This window comes from Rhinolophus ferrumequinum, chromosome X (assembly GCF_004115265.2).
Source record: "Rhinolophus ferrumequinum isolate MPI-CBG mRhiFer1 chromosome X, mRhiFer1_v1.p, whole genome shotgun sequence".
In the NCBI taxonomy this organism is placed as follows: Eukaryota; Metazoa; Chordata; class Mammalia; order Chiroptera; family Rhinolophidae; genus Rhinolophus; species Rhinolophus ferrumequinum.
In genome coordinates, this window is record NC_046284.1 from 20,370,797 (window position 1) to 20,388,485 (window position 17,689).

The 17,689-nt window shown below is 42.7% G+C and overlaps 2 pseudogenes; both read left to right on the forward strand.

Annotated features, from left to right (window-relative positions):
• Window positions 1-1,516: 1,516 nt before the first annotated feature.
• LOC117033453 (GRB2-associated-binding protein 2-like) lies at window positions 1,517-2,290 on the forward strand (annotated as a pseudogene).
• A 1,517-nt stretch (window positions 2,291-3,807) lies between these two features.
• LOC117033567 (myosin regulatory light chain 12B-like) overlaps window positions 3,808-17,689 on the forward strand; it is a 32,087-nt pseudogene continuing 18,205 nt past the window's right edge.

Here is a 17,689-nt window from a genome sequence, read left to right on the forward strand (position 1 = left end):
CTGCAGAACCTCCATACTGTTTTCCATAGTGGCTGCACCAATTTCCAGGGTTCCCTGTTCTCTACATCCTCACCGACACTTGTTTGTTGATTAATTGATGATAGCCATTCTGACAGGTGTGAGGTTTTTGTGGTTTTTATTTGCATCTCTCTGCTGGTTAGTGATGTTGAGCATCTTTTCATATGTCTAATGGCCATCTCTATGTCCTTTTTGGAGAAATATCTATTCAGGTTCTCCGCCCATTTTTTAATTGGATTGTTTTTTGGTGTTGAGTTGTATGAGTTATTTATAAATTTTGGATATTAACCCATACCAGATGTATCATTAGTGAATATCTTTCCCCATTCAGAAAGCTGTCTTTTCATTTTGTTTATGGTTTTCTTTGTTGTGCAAAAACTTTTTAGTTTGAAGTAGTCCCATTTGTTAATTTTTTTCTTTTGTTTCTCTTGCCCGAGGAAATATATCCAAAAAAATTTTTTTTCCTAAGAGTGACGTCAAAAGGTTTATTGCCTCAGCTTCTGTGAGTAGGCAGATGCAGGCCTGACCTTCAAGACAAAGGAGCTGCAGGGTAGTTCTGCGTGTAATTTCAAGAACAGCGAGTGCACATTATACCCTGTGGCTGAGACAAAGGAGGACGTGAATAAGTGGGTCCAGAGCATCTGCCAGGACTGTGGCTTCAGTCAGGCTGAGGAGAGCACAGACTCCCTGAGAAATATTGCCTCAGCCAGTCACAGCCCCTGCTCCTCTCCAGCAAGAGCTCAGCAGCTCCAATCAGCACCTTCTCTTCAAACGAAAATCCTCAGCCCCATCTCACTGTATGTAGCCAGACAAACTTATTCATATTCAAAACCTCTGTGTTGAACCATGCTCAGCCCACCTTGTCCACCAGTGCACCTCAGGAGTATCTCTACGTGTACCAGTGCATAACCTTGACAGCAGAAAATGCCAGGCGTGCCAGCTTCTCTCAGGGCACCAGTGCTTCGTTCCTCTCTGGGGTGACACAGCCATACAGAAACTTGCCCAGGGCAATGGGCACTGTATCAGCTGGGTCAGTGGTCAAGTCCATGGTTTCTATAGCCTCCCCAAGCCAAGCCAGCACAATACAGAATTCAGAGACAGTACCTAAGACCTCCCCCGGAGGGTGGCCTCCCATGGCCACACCAAGGGCAGCCTCATAGACTGAGAGACAGATAATGAGGATGTGTATACTTTCAAGACGCCCAGCAATACCCTCTGCTGGGAGTTTGGGAACCTCCTGGTAGACAGTATGGATTTTCCAGCCACCCCACTCTCAGCCTACCAGATTCCTAAGACATTCATGCTGGACAAGAACCACAATGCCATGGCAGTAGCTGTTCCTGGGGACTCAGCCATAGCTCCCCCACCCCGACCACCCAAGCGAAGTCAGGCAGAAACACCTCAGTAGGGGAGCCCTCAACAGAGACCTCCAATCTGTGAAAATAACAGATCAGTCTCCTCCACTGCCACCATCCCCAGGCGCAACGCCCTCTCTGCGATGAACAACAGCCAACTTCACCCATCTTCTTCTTATGAGTCCTGTGAGTATCCCCAGTGCGGTGGAGAGAGTGCAGGCAGGTCTGCAGAGTCCATGAATGATGGAGTCAGTTCTTTCCTGCCGGTGTAAACACTTGTAGGCCAATTGGATAGCACCAATTCCAAAGACAACTACCTGCCCATGAATCCAGATTCCTCCACACTGCTGGCCATGGAGCGAGCAAGAGATAATTCCTAGAGTATCTAGGAATCCCCATGAGCCCAGAGCCCCATCACTTTGATCCACTTGGCTACCCTTCTATAGCTCTTCCTATGCACCAAAGCCCCAGCTAAGGGAGTGAGATCCCTCCACTCTGTCAGCCACAACCTCAAACCTGACCAGAAAGCAAAGGCAGCACCACTTGATCTGAGAAACAACTCCGTCATCAATGAGCTCTCCTTCAAATCACCTATCACCAAGTCTTGGTCTGGGGCCATCCACACCTTCAACTCCAGCTCTTCCCAGTACTGCTGCCCCATCTCCACACAGAGCATCACCAACACAGACTTGGGAGACAGCAAAGAGAACTACAGCCCTATGCAAAACCCAGTGTCTGCATCTCCCATTCCCAGTGTCACCAACAGTCCAGCGTCTAAGAAGAACACTGGCACTGTTGATTATCTGACCCTGGACTTCCAGCCCAGCTCTCCAAGACCCCACCGCAAGCCATCCATGTCACCTGTCACTTCTGACGAGAAGGTGAACTACATTCAAGTAGACATGGAGAAGACCTAGGGCCTGCAAAGCACCATGCAGAAGTAGACAGATGAGCAGCAGTCCTCAGAGCCTTCCAAGGGCACCAAGGTGTGACATGGGGGCCACCAAGCCTAAAGAGAGGCCCAGAGACACCAAATCTGTCTCCTCCCTGTCTCTTCTTTCTCCTCTCCTATTGCCCCCTCCAGCTCACCCCTCTCCTCTCTGTCACTCTGGCCTTCAAAGTACTTGACATCAGGGACCCTGAACCCTTCTCCTGGGAGGTGAGGGCCTGATTGAGGCACTTCCTCTGCCCATTTGGGACCCACTTTGATTTTTATCAATTATGGCCATGCTTCTACCCACTTTAGTTAGAGCTATTGCCAAAAAGCATCCTTCAACCTCTTCTTGCCCTTTAGACCTGAGTATATACCAGACATGTGGAGGGAGGGGCTGGGGCTCTGAGCTGTATTCCAGACCTCATGTTCCGTCCCCACCCTCAGCCCCGTTCCCCCCAGCCCCTGGGCTACCTCCTTCTGTCCTCTCACTGACCAGGGAGTCAAAGACCAGCAGACCAAAGTGAACATGGACTTCCTCCCTGTCTGTCTCAGCAGAGGAGAGGCAAGGCCATCAAAGATAGAACAGTCTACACCCCAGTCAGAATGGCTATCATCAACAAGACAAATAGTAACAAGTGTTGGAGAGGCTGTGGAGAAAAAGGAACCCTCATACACTGTTGGTGGGAATGCAGACTGGTGCAGCCGCTATGGAAGGCAGTGTGGAGATTCCTCAAAAAATTACGAATAGAGTTACCATATGACCCAGCAATCCCTCTCCTGGGTATCTACCCAAAAAATCTGAAAACATTTATCCGTAAAGACACGTGTGCTCCAATGTTCATTGCAGCTTTGTTTACGGTGCCCAAGACATGGAAACAACAACCAAAATGTCCTTCGATAGATGAATGGATAAAGAAGTTGTGGTATATATACACAATGGAATACTATTCAGCGGTAAGAAAAGATGATATAGGAACATTTGTGACAACATGGATGGATCTTGAGAGTATAATGCTAAGTGAAATAAGTCAGACAGAAAAAGCAGAGAACCATATGATTTCACTGATATGTGGTATATAAACCAAAAAGAACAAAAGAACAAGACAAACAAATGAGAAACAAAAACTCATAGACACAGACAATAGTTTAGTGGTTACTAGAGGCTAAGGGGGGTGGGGGGTGGGAGAGGAGGGTAAGGGGGAGCAAATATATGGTGATGGAAGGAGAACTGACTCTGGGTGGTGAACACACAACGTGATGTATAGATGATGTAATACAGAATTGTACACCTGAAATGTATGTAACTTTACTAACAATTGTCACCCCAATAAACTTTAATAGAAAAAAAAAAATAGAAGAGTCTCGAAGGAAGGTTAGAGGTGCTCTTGAGGGACAAAGGAATCAGATCCCTAGATACAGAAGGGCAGTTGATACCTGCAGTGGTCCCCCACTTTTAGCCAAGTGGCAGTGCAGCTGTTGTGGGGTGGGAGTGGCAGAAGGATGAGGAAAAAAGGAAAACGGAGGGTGATCGGCAGCCAAGAACAAGGAGCAGGGCACAGAACGCAGGAGATGGGGAGACAAGGACACTGGGGGGTCGGGCCCCTGGACTGTGGGGCCACAGGCCCACTCTACCACTCTAGGACAGAGATTGCCCAAGACTTCCCCAAGATCCCCCCACCTGAGGGCGCCATGCCGAGCCGGCTAGGACTGTGCTGGGCACAACAGCATGCCATGGGAGTGCCAGTATGGTGAGGGAGGCTGGTGGAGCCATGGGAAAGCGGTGCACAGTGTGGGATGTGGGAGGGAGGGAGCATGGGGGACACTGGTGGGGATGGCAGGACTGAGGGGCACCTTGGGACAGGAATGGACTGAGTGAAGGCATAGGGCCGTGCATGGGCCACTGCAGAGGTACTGTGCAGCACATTTCTGCAGGATGGGCAGAGCAGCAGGGGAAGGTGCAGGTACTGATGGGATGAAAGAGAGGCAGGGGTGAAGGCCAAGGGGGGGACAGAATAGCAAGTGGGGAAATATACCCAAAGGGCCTGGTAGGGTGCCCAAGGCAGTCCCATGAGGATGCAGGGTGGAGCAAAAAGTGAAGGAGAGATATATCGTGTCAGGAGAGCAGTGTGCATGGTGGCATGACATGAGGGCAGTTCCCAGGATTGATGGATGACGGGTAAATCAGTGCACGGGAGAGAGCAGGGCAGAACAGAGCCTGGAGGATGACATGTGGCAATCGCTGACAGCTTGTGCAGTGTGGCTAGGGTTTGTGCCAGGTCCCAGGGCAGGTACAAGTGTGGCCTAGTCCCTGGCTCAGAGTGTTTTCTCTGCTCAAATCATCTTCTGTTTCTCCCTCACACCCCAGGTGCCATGTTGGGACTCAAACCTGGCTACAGGAACAGGAGAGGCCAGGCCTCTCCTCCCATCCCTGCCAGGGGCAGTAGATAGGGCTTCACCCCAGGCTTTCTCCTGAGCCTGGGGAGACGGGATCTGAATCTTTTATATTGAAAATTCTTGGCCAAATTTTCTAGAGTTTCAGAGGCAACTGGGCAGACCAGACGTGTCATCCTACCCTGGGATGAGTAGACCTTCTTGCTCCTAAAACAAACAAACAATCAAACAAACAAAAACTTCCCACTATGTTTAATGGAGGTGGCTACCACTCATCTTGTAGCTTCTATGAGTGTATATACACACCCCTCTCCAGCCCAATGGCCTGACCATTTATTAATGGCTGCTGTGACCAGGCTCTGGCCTAGACACAGAGGACAAAGGAATTAATCAGACTTTGCCCCTGAACTTGAGAAGGTCACAGTCAGTGAGAAAAAAAGACAATGACACAAGGTATTGGTAATGGCCATAAGAGACTTAATGCCGATGTTCCTTTCCTAGGACAGAAGTACAACCATTCTGAAGTGCCTGGATATGGGCAGAGGAAGTGAGACTAGTTCTCTGGGAAGTTGGTGCAGGGGGAAGGAGTGGGAAGGGGTGGAGACCAGAGAAGGTGGTTTCTAAGAAAAGGAGGTGCCTGAGATGGGCCTTAGAAGAAGACGGGTCAGATTTTTACAGGGAAAGAGAGCAACACTGGGTCCAGTTGAGGAAGGGAGGAGAGACTTGGAAAGCCTTGTGCTTTGGGAACGAGAAACCTTTGGGAGTATGGATCTATGCTGCAGTGTTCCCACAGGTGAAATGGGGAATGGTGGTAATTGCATACGTTGGACAGGGTTTGCTGGGTCACTCTGCCCAGCCCTGACTGTGTCCCTTTAAGGCCCTCTATGAAGGGTCTCACATGGCAGAGCTTTTATTGGTGCCACCCCTGTGCCCGTAGCAGGTTACAGGTGGGCTCAGGTATTGATGCCCTCAGTTCCCAGCCCTAGCAGCCTCCCCTGTTGACTCCTGGGTGCCCTAATAATGTCAGCATTTTCTAAATATGCCATGATGTGAATGAAGCTGGTTGGAGTCTTCAGAGACTGAGGTGTTCAAATTGAATCTGCAAGGAGACCTCCCTGCAGTTCTTGGTTCCTATAACTCCCAAATTCTTAGGGTGGGAGCAGGAGTAGAGATGAAATGTAGTACAAGAGGAACTCATAAGCCCCAAACCGCCAGGGGTTTAGTACATACCCATCAGCTCAGTTTAAAAAACTAATCCTTTGACCTATCAGTGGGTCAAAGTCCACCTCTCTTGGTGTCCTGGTAAGAATGAGGATGCTTTCTCAGCCAGCATAGCTCACAGGATCCATCCTGCCTGGGGCTCCCCACAGAAGGAGCCATCCTCACCCACGACCAACTCTATCTCTGCAAGGTTCAAGGAGGTAGAGCAGGGACAATGAGAAAAGAGGGAGTGAATGCTATAGGAGCTGTGTCTTCTTTGGACCTTGGTTTGCCCATCTGTGAAATGGGTGGTTGGATTAAGTGGGTGGTTTCTGGAGCCACTGATGTGGCGGATACTCAGCTGCTTTAAGGGAGAACTCCCTGCTCTGTGACTTCTCTCTCAAGGGTCTGGATCACCAGGGAAGGGCAGCACCCAGAGCATTAGCCAGTGAATGCAGTCCCCTCCCTAGATTGACTTTGGCAACTTCTACATTTGAAACCATTCAAATATACCCCATTCCTAGCACAGAAGCACAACCATTCTGAAGTGATTGGAGCATGGGCTCAACTCCAGTCTGCCCTTTGGCCCCCTTACCGGCCACAGGGCAAAGGCCTCAGCCCCAAACCGCCGCTGACCAACCCTCCCCTCAACACACACACACTTGGACAGAGCTCTGGAAGCTGAGTGCAGGACAGGAGGGAAATCAGCACATCCTTCCTCTCTCTGAGCCTTCATCTGCAAAATGTGGGGGAAACAAGGATGACCACATGAGGCCATCACTCTGGGACTCCCCAAGCTCCTTGGGGCTTGGGACCAGGTGGACTACCTGCTGAGGGCATCCCACTGGAAATTCAGGCCGTCCTGAGATATTTGGTAGTATGTGTTTTTATGTATTTGTTGGTTACATGTGTCTTGAAATTTAGAATCATTTCACACAGAATTGTTGCTATTTGCTGGGAAAAGAACAAATGGGCTAGGAGAAGCCCTGTCTTGGGTTCTTGCCCTGTTACCATTTGAAACTGACATTTAATTTTTCAAATAAAGAAAATGAATGAAATAGATCTGCACTGTTGTTATGAAAAGAGAACCAGGAAGTAATGTTAGGTAAAATACAAAATTGCAGAATATTTTTTAAAATATTCTATTTAAGTAAAGATCCTATTTCTGTAAAAATTGTTTCTTAAACATATCTATTGTATATGTGTATATAATATGTAGCTCTATCTCACACACACACACACACACACACACACACACACACACACAGAAAAATGTCTGGAATGTAACATAGCAAATGTTAACAATAATTACTTCTGGTGAGTGAGACATTCACTTTTTTGTATACATCTGTGTTATAACAAATCTGAATTTATTGCAGTGAACAAGCAAAGCATTATTTCTGTGAATATATATTTAAAATATATACATATTTAGAATATATATATATTCATACATATAACTTCATCTGGAAATTGTGTTTTTGAAAGTTGACGGTTTTAGAGCAGGGTTATGAAAATGATTAGAGCTAGGCTTTAGTTTAATCTGGAAAGAGACAAATACCAAGAATAAGGATAGATGGCAGAGACACTGTAAAAAGGAAAATCTATAACACCTGAGAGCTAATTATGTGTAAGTTGAGAGATAAGGGTGAGTTAAAAATAGCTCAGTCACTGAAAAAAACTTGGAGATACCATTAACCTTGGTAGGAAAGCAGGAGGAGCTACTTTTGAAGGAGAAATCATAACTTTAGAGTCTAGACACATGTATTAGTGACCTGGTATTAAAAAATAATTTACTTCAAAACTTAGTGGCTTAAAATAACAATCATGTATTATCTCTGTGGGTTCTGTGGGTATGGGAATTTTTTTTAAAAAAATTAAATTTACCAGGGGGCGGCTGGTTAGCTCAGTTGGTTAGAGCGCGGTGCTCTTAACAACAAGGTTGCCAGTTTGATCCCCACATGGGCCACTGTGAGCTGTGTTCTCCACAACTAGATTGAAACAACTACTTGACTTGGAGCTGATGGGTGCTGGAAAACCACAAATAGATAAAGTTTTAAAAAATTATAGATGATGTGATACAGAATTGTACACCTGAAATCTATGTAATTTTACTAACAATTGTCACCCCAATAAATTTTAAAATAAATAAATAAATAAATAAATAAATAAATAAATAAATTACATTTACCAGGTGATTCTAATGAGCAGCCAGAGTTGAGAATCATTGGGCTACATATCCCTAAGACAGTGATCTTAAAATGTGGTCCCTGAACCAGCAGTATTGGCTAGAACTTGTTAGAAATACAAATTTCCAATCCCCACCCCACATTTACCCAATCAAAATATCTAGGGAATCCACCCAGCAAACTGTACTTTAACAAGCTCTTCAGGCAATTCTGATGCATATTCAAGTTTGAGAACCACTGTATCATCTTAAGAACCTGCTAACTCCGAATTGCTTTTTTAAAAAGATTTGGATTAAAAATAGTAACATACAATATTACATTAGTTTCAGGTATACTTGTCATGCGAGGTGGCCTTCGGGGTCTCTGGACCTGCTCCCCACATAAGAACGCAGGACATGGTGAGGCCAAAAAGGAACACCCACGGAGCCGTAGATAGGGGAGTCATACCACTATAGTCTCACTGGAGGCTGGATCCACACGACCTGCAACCTGCTGTTCACTTCTCTGCCTGCCAACCAACCAACTGACCAACCAACGCAGCCGTGGCAGTTATATCAGTGGCTAATTGGCTAACTGGTTACAGCTGACGGCCAACTAGCCACAGCTGACTGCCATGTACTACCCGAGCCAGCACCTTTCCACGTGAGGCCAAGAGCCTGGAAACTGCTCTCTGGGACTCTGTCCCCACAGTACACCATAGTTATTCTACATTTATATACCTAACGAAGTGATTGCCATGATAAATCCAGCAACCATCAGACACCATACCACACTATCATAATATTATTGACTATATTCCCTATGCTGTACATTACATCCCCATGACTTATTTGTTTTTTACTTGGAAAACTGGACCTCTTATTCCCCTTTACCTTCCCCTCTCCCTTTTTAAAGTTTCAATTACAGTTGATATTCAATATTATTTTACAATAATTGCAGATGTACAGCTGTCATGCAGGGAGGGTCTCTCAGCTCCTGCTCCCTGCACAAGAATGCAGGATATGGTGAGGCCTAAAAGGAACACCAACAGAGCCGTGGATAGGGGGTTCATACCACTATATTCTCGATGGCGGCTGGGTTGGAGATACAGGAAGCAGGATCCACACGATCCGCAATCTGCCGTCTGCTTCTCTGCCAACCCACTTGCTAGCGGCAATCCACGCTTGCTAGCGTAGCCATGGCAGTTATATTAGTGGCTAATGGCTAACTGGTTAAAGCTGTTGGCCAACTAGTTACAGCTGATGGCCATCTACGACTCAGCCAGCACCTTTCCACATGAGGCCAAGAGCCTGGAAACTGCTCTCCTGGCTCTGTCCCCACAATAGCATAGTGGTTACACATTTATATAATTTAAGAAGTGATCTTCCTGACTAGTCTAGTAACCACCTGGCACTATACATAGTTATTACCATATTATTGACTATATTCCTTATGCTTACTTGTGGGGACAGAGCCCCCAAAAGCAGTTTCCAGGCTCTTGGCCTCACATAGAAAGGTGCTGGCTCAGGTAATAAATGGCCATCGACTGTGATCAAATGGCCATCAGCTGTGGCTAGTTGGCCGTCAGCTGTAACCAGTGAGCCATTGGCCACTAATATAACTGCCGTGGCTAGGCTAGCAAAAAAAGGGGGAGCTAGCAAGAAGATGGTGTCTGAGTCTGCAAGCGGCACAGTGAGGGTTGAGAATTGTGTGGCTCCTGGTTCCTGTGTCTCCAACCCAGCCGCCAGTGAGAGTATAGTGGTATGACTCCCCTACCTATGGCTCCGTGGGTGTTCCTTTTTGGCCTCACCATGTCCTGCGTTCTTATGTGGGGAGTGGGACCAGAGACCCCGCCTGACACCCCGCACGACATTACTTTACAACCCTATGACTATTTTGTAATTACCAATTGGACTTTCTTAATCCCTCCACCTGTTTTGCCCTGCCCCCAACCTTCCTCCCATCTATCACCCTGATAAATCTAGTACACATCTGACGCCATACACAGCTATTACAATATTATTGACTATACTCCTTATGCTATACCCTACATCCCCATGACTACTTTGTAACAACAAATATGTACTTCTTAATCCCCTTCACCTTTTTCACCTACCCCAAAACCCTTCCCATCTGGCAACTATCAAAATAGCCATTCTGACTAGAGTGAGATGGAATCTCATTGTGGTTTTTATTTGCATTTTCCTAATGACTAGTGAGGTTGAGCATTTTTTCATGTCTATTGGTCATCTGTATGCCCTCTTTAGAGAAATGTCTCTGCATGTCTTCTGCCCATTTTTTAATTGGGTTGTAAAGGAAAAAATAAACATATGGGATTACATCAAATTAAAAAGTGTTTTCACAGCAAACACCAACAAAATGGAAAGACATCCTACTGAATGGGAGAAGATATTTGTCGATGATACATCTGGTAAGGAGTTAATATCCAAAATTTATAAAACACTCATTTAACTCAACACCAAAAAAGACAGAAAACTTTTAAACAATAACTGCTTTACTCCAGACAAACCCCACAGAAAATACTGTGGCCCCAACCCACCCATGCTAGTGAAGTCCTAGTGTGGTACCTAGACTTCCACCCTCAACAGGCTGTGACTAGTTTCCTCAATCCCCCAGCTAGGGTGGGGTCAGAGGAGGCCTAGTGAAGAGTCAGGATTTTTCCATTGCCTGGTGGAAACTAACCCCACACTACCCACACTTCCCCAACATCATTGAAGACCATGGAGGAACAGTAATAAGGAGCTCCAAACTCTCCTAGATGAGCAGATATCAGTGGAAACCATATGAGGAGCCAGGACTGCCATCCCTGCATAATAGTAATGAACCACCCCAGGTGACACGAAGCCCAAGTTGAGAACCTGAACTTCTACCTACACCTGTTAGTAAGGAGACAGTGTCTCTCCTTCCCTTGCCAGATCAGTGTCAGAAGAAACCAGCTAAAATAGTAGGTTTAAATAAGAACCAAAGTTTCACAACATAATACAAAAATATCCAGCTTTCAATAAAAAAATCACTTGTTGTACAAAGAACCAGGAAGATCTCTAACAATGGAAAAGACAATAAGTAGGTGCCAGCATCAAGATGACAGATATATTAGAATTAGCCAACAAAGATTTTAAAGGAGTCATAAAAATGTTTCAATGAGCAATTATGGACACATTTGAAACAAATAAAAAATAGAAAATCCCATAAAAGAAATGAAAGCTATAAAGAAGAAGCAAGTTGAAATTTGGGAATTGTAAAAGCAAAAGCAAAAATAAAAAATTAAATGTATAGCCTGTCAGCAGAATGGAGAGGAAATAAGAATGAAGCATTGAAGTTGAAACTAGAGCAATAAAATTTTCCTTTTATATAAACTTGTATTACAGAGACATGTGAGACTATAACAAAATATCTAACATTCATGTCAGTAGAATCCAAACAGAGGAGAAAGAGGAAGAGGATGAAAAGGTATTCAAAAAAGAATGGGTGAAATCCCCAAAATTTGGCAAAAAAAACCCCAAAAAACAAACAAACAAAAAAACCCCTCAAAAACCCTACAACTTCAAGAAGCTGCACAAATCCCAAACAGGATAAATCCAAAGAAAGTCTGGTCAAGATAAATCACAATAAAAATTCTGAAAACTAAATATAAGTAGAAAATCTTGAAATCAAAAAGAAAACATGACAACTTATCAATAGGGAAAAAATAATTCAAACAGCAGATTTCTCGTCAAAAACCGTGGAGGACAGAATGAAGTGACATTTTCAACTGTTGGAAAAAAAAAAAGAACTGGCAATCCAAAATTCTATATCCAACAAAAATATTCCAGGAATGAAGGTGAAATCGACATTCTCAGATGAAGGTAAACTAACAGAATGTGATGCCAGCAAAAGAAAAGTATGGTTATAGGAATTTCTATAAACAGTCAGGAAATAATAAAAGGAGTCTCAGATTATCAGAACAGAAGATTAACAGAATAAACAAAAATATGGGTAAATACAGTAAACTTTTTTTTCTTGTGTTTTCTAAATTACATTTTATGGTTGAAGCAAAAACTGTAATAGTACTTTAATGTTGTTGTCAATCATTTAAGACAATTATATGATGAATGGGGGAAGGTAAAAAGGACATAATGGGAGATACAGTTTTCTATACTCACCTGAACTGGTAAAATGATGACACCAGTAGGCTGTGATAAGTTATATATGTATATATAACATAACACCTAGAGTAGCTACTAAAAAGCTGTATGAAGAGATCCACTAGAAAAACACTCTAGATAACTCAAAATAGAATTATAAAATATGTTCAAATAACCTAAAGGAAGATAGGGACAATAAAACAGAGAAAAGTATCAGGGTCAGAGCATCATTACATAATGATAAAAGAGCCAATATGCTAGAAATCCACCAAATGGCAGAGCTGAGAAATTTGTAAAGCAAAATCTGATAAAATTGAAGGGAAAAATAGACCCACATTTAGAGTTTATATGTCAACACTCCTTTCTGAAAAATTGATGGAACAAGCAGACAGAAAATCAGCAAAGATGTAGAAGAATTCAACACCATCAACCAAAGGATCTAATCAACATTTATAGAATACTCCATCCAATGACAGCAGAATGCACATTCTTTTCAAGCACTCATGGAACTTAACACCAAGATAGACCATACCTTGGGCCAAGAAGCAAACCTCAACTAGTTTAAAAGAATTGAAAGCATATTGGGTTTGTTCTCTGATCACAATGGGATCAAACTAGAAATGAATAAGAGAAAGACAACGGGAACATTTCTAAACACTTGGAAACTACAAAGCACACTTCTAAATAATCCCTAGATCCAAGAAGAAGTCTCAAGGGAAATAAAAAATACATTGAATTGAATGAAAATGAAAATATAACATATGATAATTTTTGAGACCCAGCTCAAGTATTAAAGGGAAAGGAAGAAGAGAAGTATCATAAGCAGTGTTGCAATGAACATAGAGGTGCATATATCTTTTCAAAATAGTTTTTTGTTTTCTTTGGATAAAAAGTGTCAAATCAATAATCTAAGCTCCTACTTTAAGAACCCAGAAAAAGAACAGCAAAATAAACCCAAAGCAAGGAGGATAGAAATAATAAAGAGAAGAAATCAATGAAATTGAAAATATTTTTAAAAATACGGAAAATCAATGAAACAAAAAGCTTGTGCTTTGAAAAAGTATATAAAATTAACAAACCTCTAACCAGACTGAAAAAAGAGAAATGACACAAATGACTAATATCAGGAATGAAACAGGATATCACCACAGAATGTAGCCATTAAAAGGATAATAAGAGAATACAATAAAGAACTCTACACACGTTTCAGAACTTAGATAAAATGGGCCCATTCCTTGAAAAGCAAAAACTACCAAAACTCACTCAATATGAAATAAATCATTTGAATAGCCAATAACAATAAAGGAAATTGAATTTATAACTTTAAATCTCCCTAAAAAGATATCTATTGGCCCAGATGGTTTCACTGAAGAATTTTACCAAACATTTAATAAACAATTAACACTAATAATCTACCATATTTTCCAGAAAATAGAAGAAGGGAACACTTTTTCAACTCATTTTATGAGTCCAGTTTTACTCTGATATCAAAACCAGACAAAGACATTACAGAAACAAAAACTATAAAAATATCCATCATGAACTTAGAGGCAAAAATACTCAAGAATAAAGTCATAATTAAGTGTTTGGATTATTATTGTGAATTCTATTGACTCACTTTTAAAAACTACTGAACCAGCCTTCCATTTCTGGAATAAAACTCATTTGGGTATGATATAGAATTGTTATATATTGCTGAATTCTATTTGCTAATATCTTATTGAGTATTTTTGCATTACAGCCTTGAAGAGGAGAGGAAAGCTGTATACAAATAGACGAAAGTCAAGATAGAGTACAGGGGATGACATAGCAGAGATATATAGGTAGAAAATATGAAATTGCTGATATTCAAACAGTCTACATAAGGCTGTGAGGTCCTTGATTTACTCTTTCTTTTTGTAACCCACCGCATCACCTAGAACAGGGCTTTGCACCCCCCCAGTTGGTGGAAGTGGCCAGTATCTAGGACCCTCAGATCTCAGACTAGTGTGCATAAGAGCCATGGAGGATGCTTGTTTCAGTGTAGATCCATTGGCCTTATCTCAAAACTCTGGGGGTAGAGTCCAGAAGTCTGCATTTAACAAGCTCCTCAGCAGATTCAGGCCCTCAGAGGACCCCACATTGAGAACGTCTGGTTAGGGTTGAAGCATTCAGCTAAGGGTAAGGACTTGTTAAAAATCACAGGTGTTCAAACCTTACTGTGTCTGGCAGCATTCTTTCTAATGCAGAATCTCAATCTTGGTCACACATTAGAATCATATTGGGAGCTTTAAAAAATGCACACGCCCAGACCACATGCCAGAACAATCAAAATTGAATGTGTGGGGGAGGAGAGTACAGGATATCAGTACTTTTTTAAAACTCCCCAAACAATTCCATTGTGTAGCCACGGTTGGGAAATACAGTGAAAACAGAAAGGGCAGTGACCTGATCAGGATGTAGTTTTCAACGGTGAGAAGGCAAAGGAGCAACGTGATCAGGCCAGAGTGGTACATCTTGGTACTTGCTAGTCTTCTAAATGGTGGGGGTGGAGATAAAATAGGTAGGCCCACTGCTACGCTAGAGTTCTGGAGCATCATCACAGCCCTGACATTATATTGCAGTCATTTGCTCCACTAGAATTTGAACTGTCACATTCTATCATGCTCCCTGCTGTATCCCCAGCACCCAGTGCTAATTAAGTATTTGTAGCACCAACGAAAGCATGAGTCCCATTGGTGGACCTTTGGCATCAGAATTACCAGGGGCCCTGTCATGCAGGGCATCAGGCAGGGTCTCTGGTCCCACTCCCCACACAAGAACGCAGGATATGGCTAGGCCAAAAAGGAACACCCACGGAGCCATAGGTAGGGAAGTCATACCACTATGGTTTCACTGGCAGCTGGGTTGGAGAAACAGGAAACAGGAGCCACACAATTCCCAACCCTCACTGCGCAGCTTGCAGGCTCAGCCACCATCTTCTTGCTAGCTCCCATTTTCTGCTAGTGTAGCCACAGCAGTTATATTAGTGGCCAATGGCTCACTGGTTACAGCTGACGGCCAACTAGCCACAGCTGATGGCCATTTGATCACAGTCGACGGCCATTTACTACCTGAGCCAGCACCTTTCTATGTGAGGCTGAAAGCCTGGAAACTGCTTTTTGGGGCTCTGTCCCCACAGGCCCTCATTTAAACAATAGATGCCCTTCATTATTACACTATTGCTTTTCTCACTAGTCTGTCCAGAGTAGTTCTACTAATGTTCCCTTTTCTTTTTTGTTAGGCCAATCTACATAGCATCCTCCAAAGCACTCATTATAAAACCCTTTCAAGGTAGTTAGCAGGATGAAAGCATTCATTCACTCATTCATTCACTCATTCACTAGATGATTATTGGTGAATAAGCACTAGATCCTGGAGAAACAGCATTCTAGTAGGGAATACAGACAAAAAAACAGATGAGCAAACTAACAAGTATATAATTATAAATCATGAGAAGTTTCATGAAAGAAAAGAACACGATGTGCTATGAAGAATAAATCACAGGAGAACTTAACAGACTGGAGAATCCAGGAAGGCATCTCTGGGGAAGTGACATTCCAACAGATCTGTGTAGCACATATCACAGTTATTCAGTTGAAGGGCAGAGAAGAGATTTCTAGGCAGAAGAAAGAGCCTGCATGAGTGTCCATAGCCAGGAAAGAACTTGGTGTTTTTGAGCTGAAAGTAGGCCAGTGTAGCCAACACACAGTAACAAGGGGCACAGTGGCTGGTGAAGAGGGCAGTACCAGTTCATGAGAGGCTTTGTCGGAGACAGGAAAGTACTTGCTTTTCTTCCTGAATGTGGTGAGAAGCCATTGGAAGGTTTGTGCAGGGAAATGGCATCATCTGATTGACATAGTTGCTGTGTAGACAAAGGATTGTAGCAGGGCAGGATGGGAAGCAGAGAGTCCACATTGGGGGCTCTTCCTGTACTCCATGTGGAGTAGTGGAGTTTGGGAGAAGTAGATGATTTGGGATTTTTTTTGCTGAACAAACAAGTCTTTTTTCCTATCCTGGCCCTCCCTGTACTCTGAAGAGTGAGAAATTGTATGATGCTCCATGTTAGGACACAGGGGCACCTACACGTAAGGCTAGAAATACTCTGGGGTGGGAGGAATTGTCTCAGAACAGGCCACAAGTGGTAACAGCCTTGCCTCAACAATTTCAGTTGGAAAGAAACAAGCATCTTAGGTGAAATCAGTGACAAACAGATTCTTTCAAAGCATGATTGAGCCATTGGTTCATTAACTTATTTTTTTTTTATTGAGGTACAACTTGATTCAGTTAAAGGCAAAGATCTTGAGCATACAGTTTTATCTTTGAAAAATGTATATACTTGTGTTACTATTACCCAAGTAACCCCAGAAAGTCCCTCTGTGCTTCTTTCTTGTCAATCCCTATTCCTCATAGGTACCCACTTTTCGGAATTTTATGACCATTGATTATTTTTGCCTGTTCTTCATATAAATGGAATCATACTGTATGTATTTTTTGTGTCTGACTTGTTTCACTCAATGTTGTTGAGATTCATCCAATGTTGTATGTATCAGCAGTCCATTCCTTTCTACTGCTGAATAGCATGCCATTGTATGAATACTCCACAATTTCTTTATCTATCTTCCTGCTAATGGACTTTTGAATAGTTTCCCATTGGTTAACTTTCAGTCTGACTCCAGTTTCATTAGTAGACTAAGATACAGCTTCAATTCACCTTTTACTTTTTAACCTTATCCCATCATGTTCTACTTCAAATTTCTACCCATTCTTATATATTTACCCTTCTATTCACCAATTCCCTTCCTTAAAATATTTTAACCTTTTCTATGGGAATACTCTTCTGTTTTTACCAAAGCAGTCCCAGTTACACATTTTCCAGGAGTCCTCATATTCTCACTCCAGTTGATAGAAAACATGATAAAAGTCAGCTAGATTCTTATTTAGAATACATTTCTTTCCAGAATGATGATGGGTAGATGATCACAGGTAAGCCGGGTAGGTGGTGAGGGCTGTGTCCTATTTGCTATTTTAATTTGACATCAAGTATAGGTATTTCTCAAAACTGGTAAAATGAATTTTTGAAAAACCTTACATTTTCCAAAACAAAAAATGTGAGAAAAGTGGCATTGTTTTGCATTTTTTTAAATCTCTTTAATGTCTGGTGCAATAAAAGACAACTAGAGTCTCATAATCTGCTTCTGTGTTCAGTCGGCTGCTATACGTTGTTCTGGTTACAGTATGTGAAGAAAATCAGGACTCATATAGATATATGTATTTGGAAAAAAGAGGACTATCTTAATAACTTTTTCAGATAGTTATGGATATTCTTCTTTGATATTACACCATGTGCAATGTAATGTGATAGCTCTGGAAACTTTGGAAGATAGGAGTCATGGGGGGGTTTGGAGGTGTTGAAGGAGCTATGTACTTTCTTATAGATGCTAGTCCAGGGTTCAACTA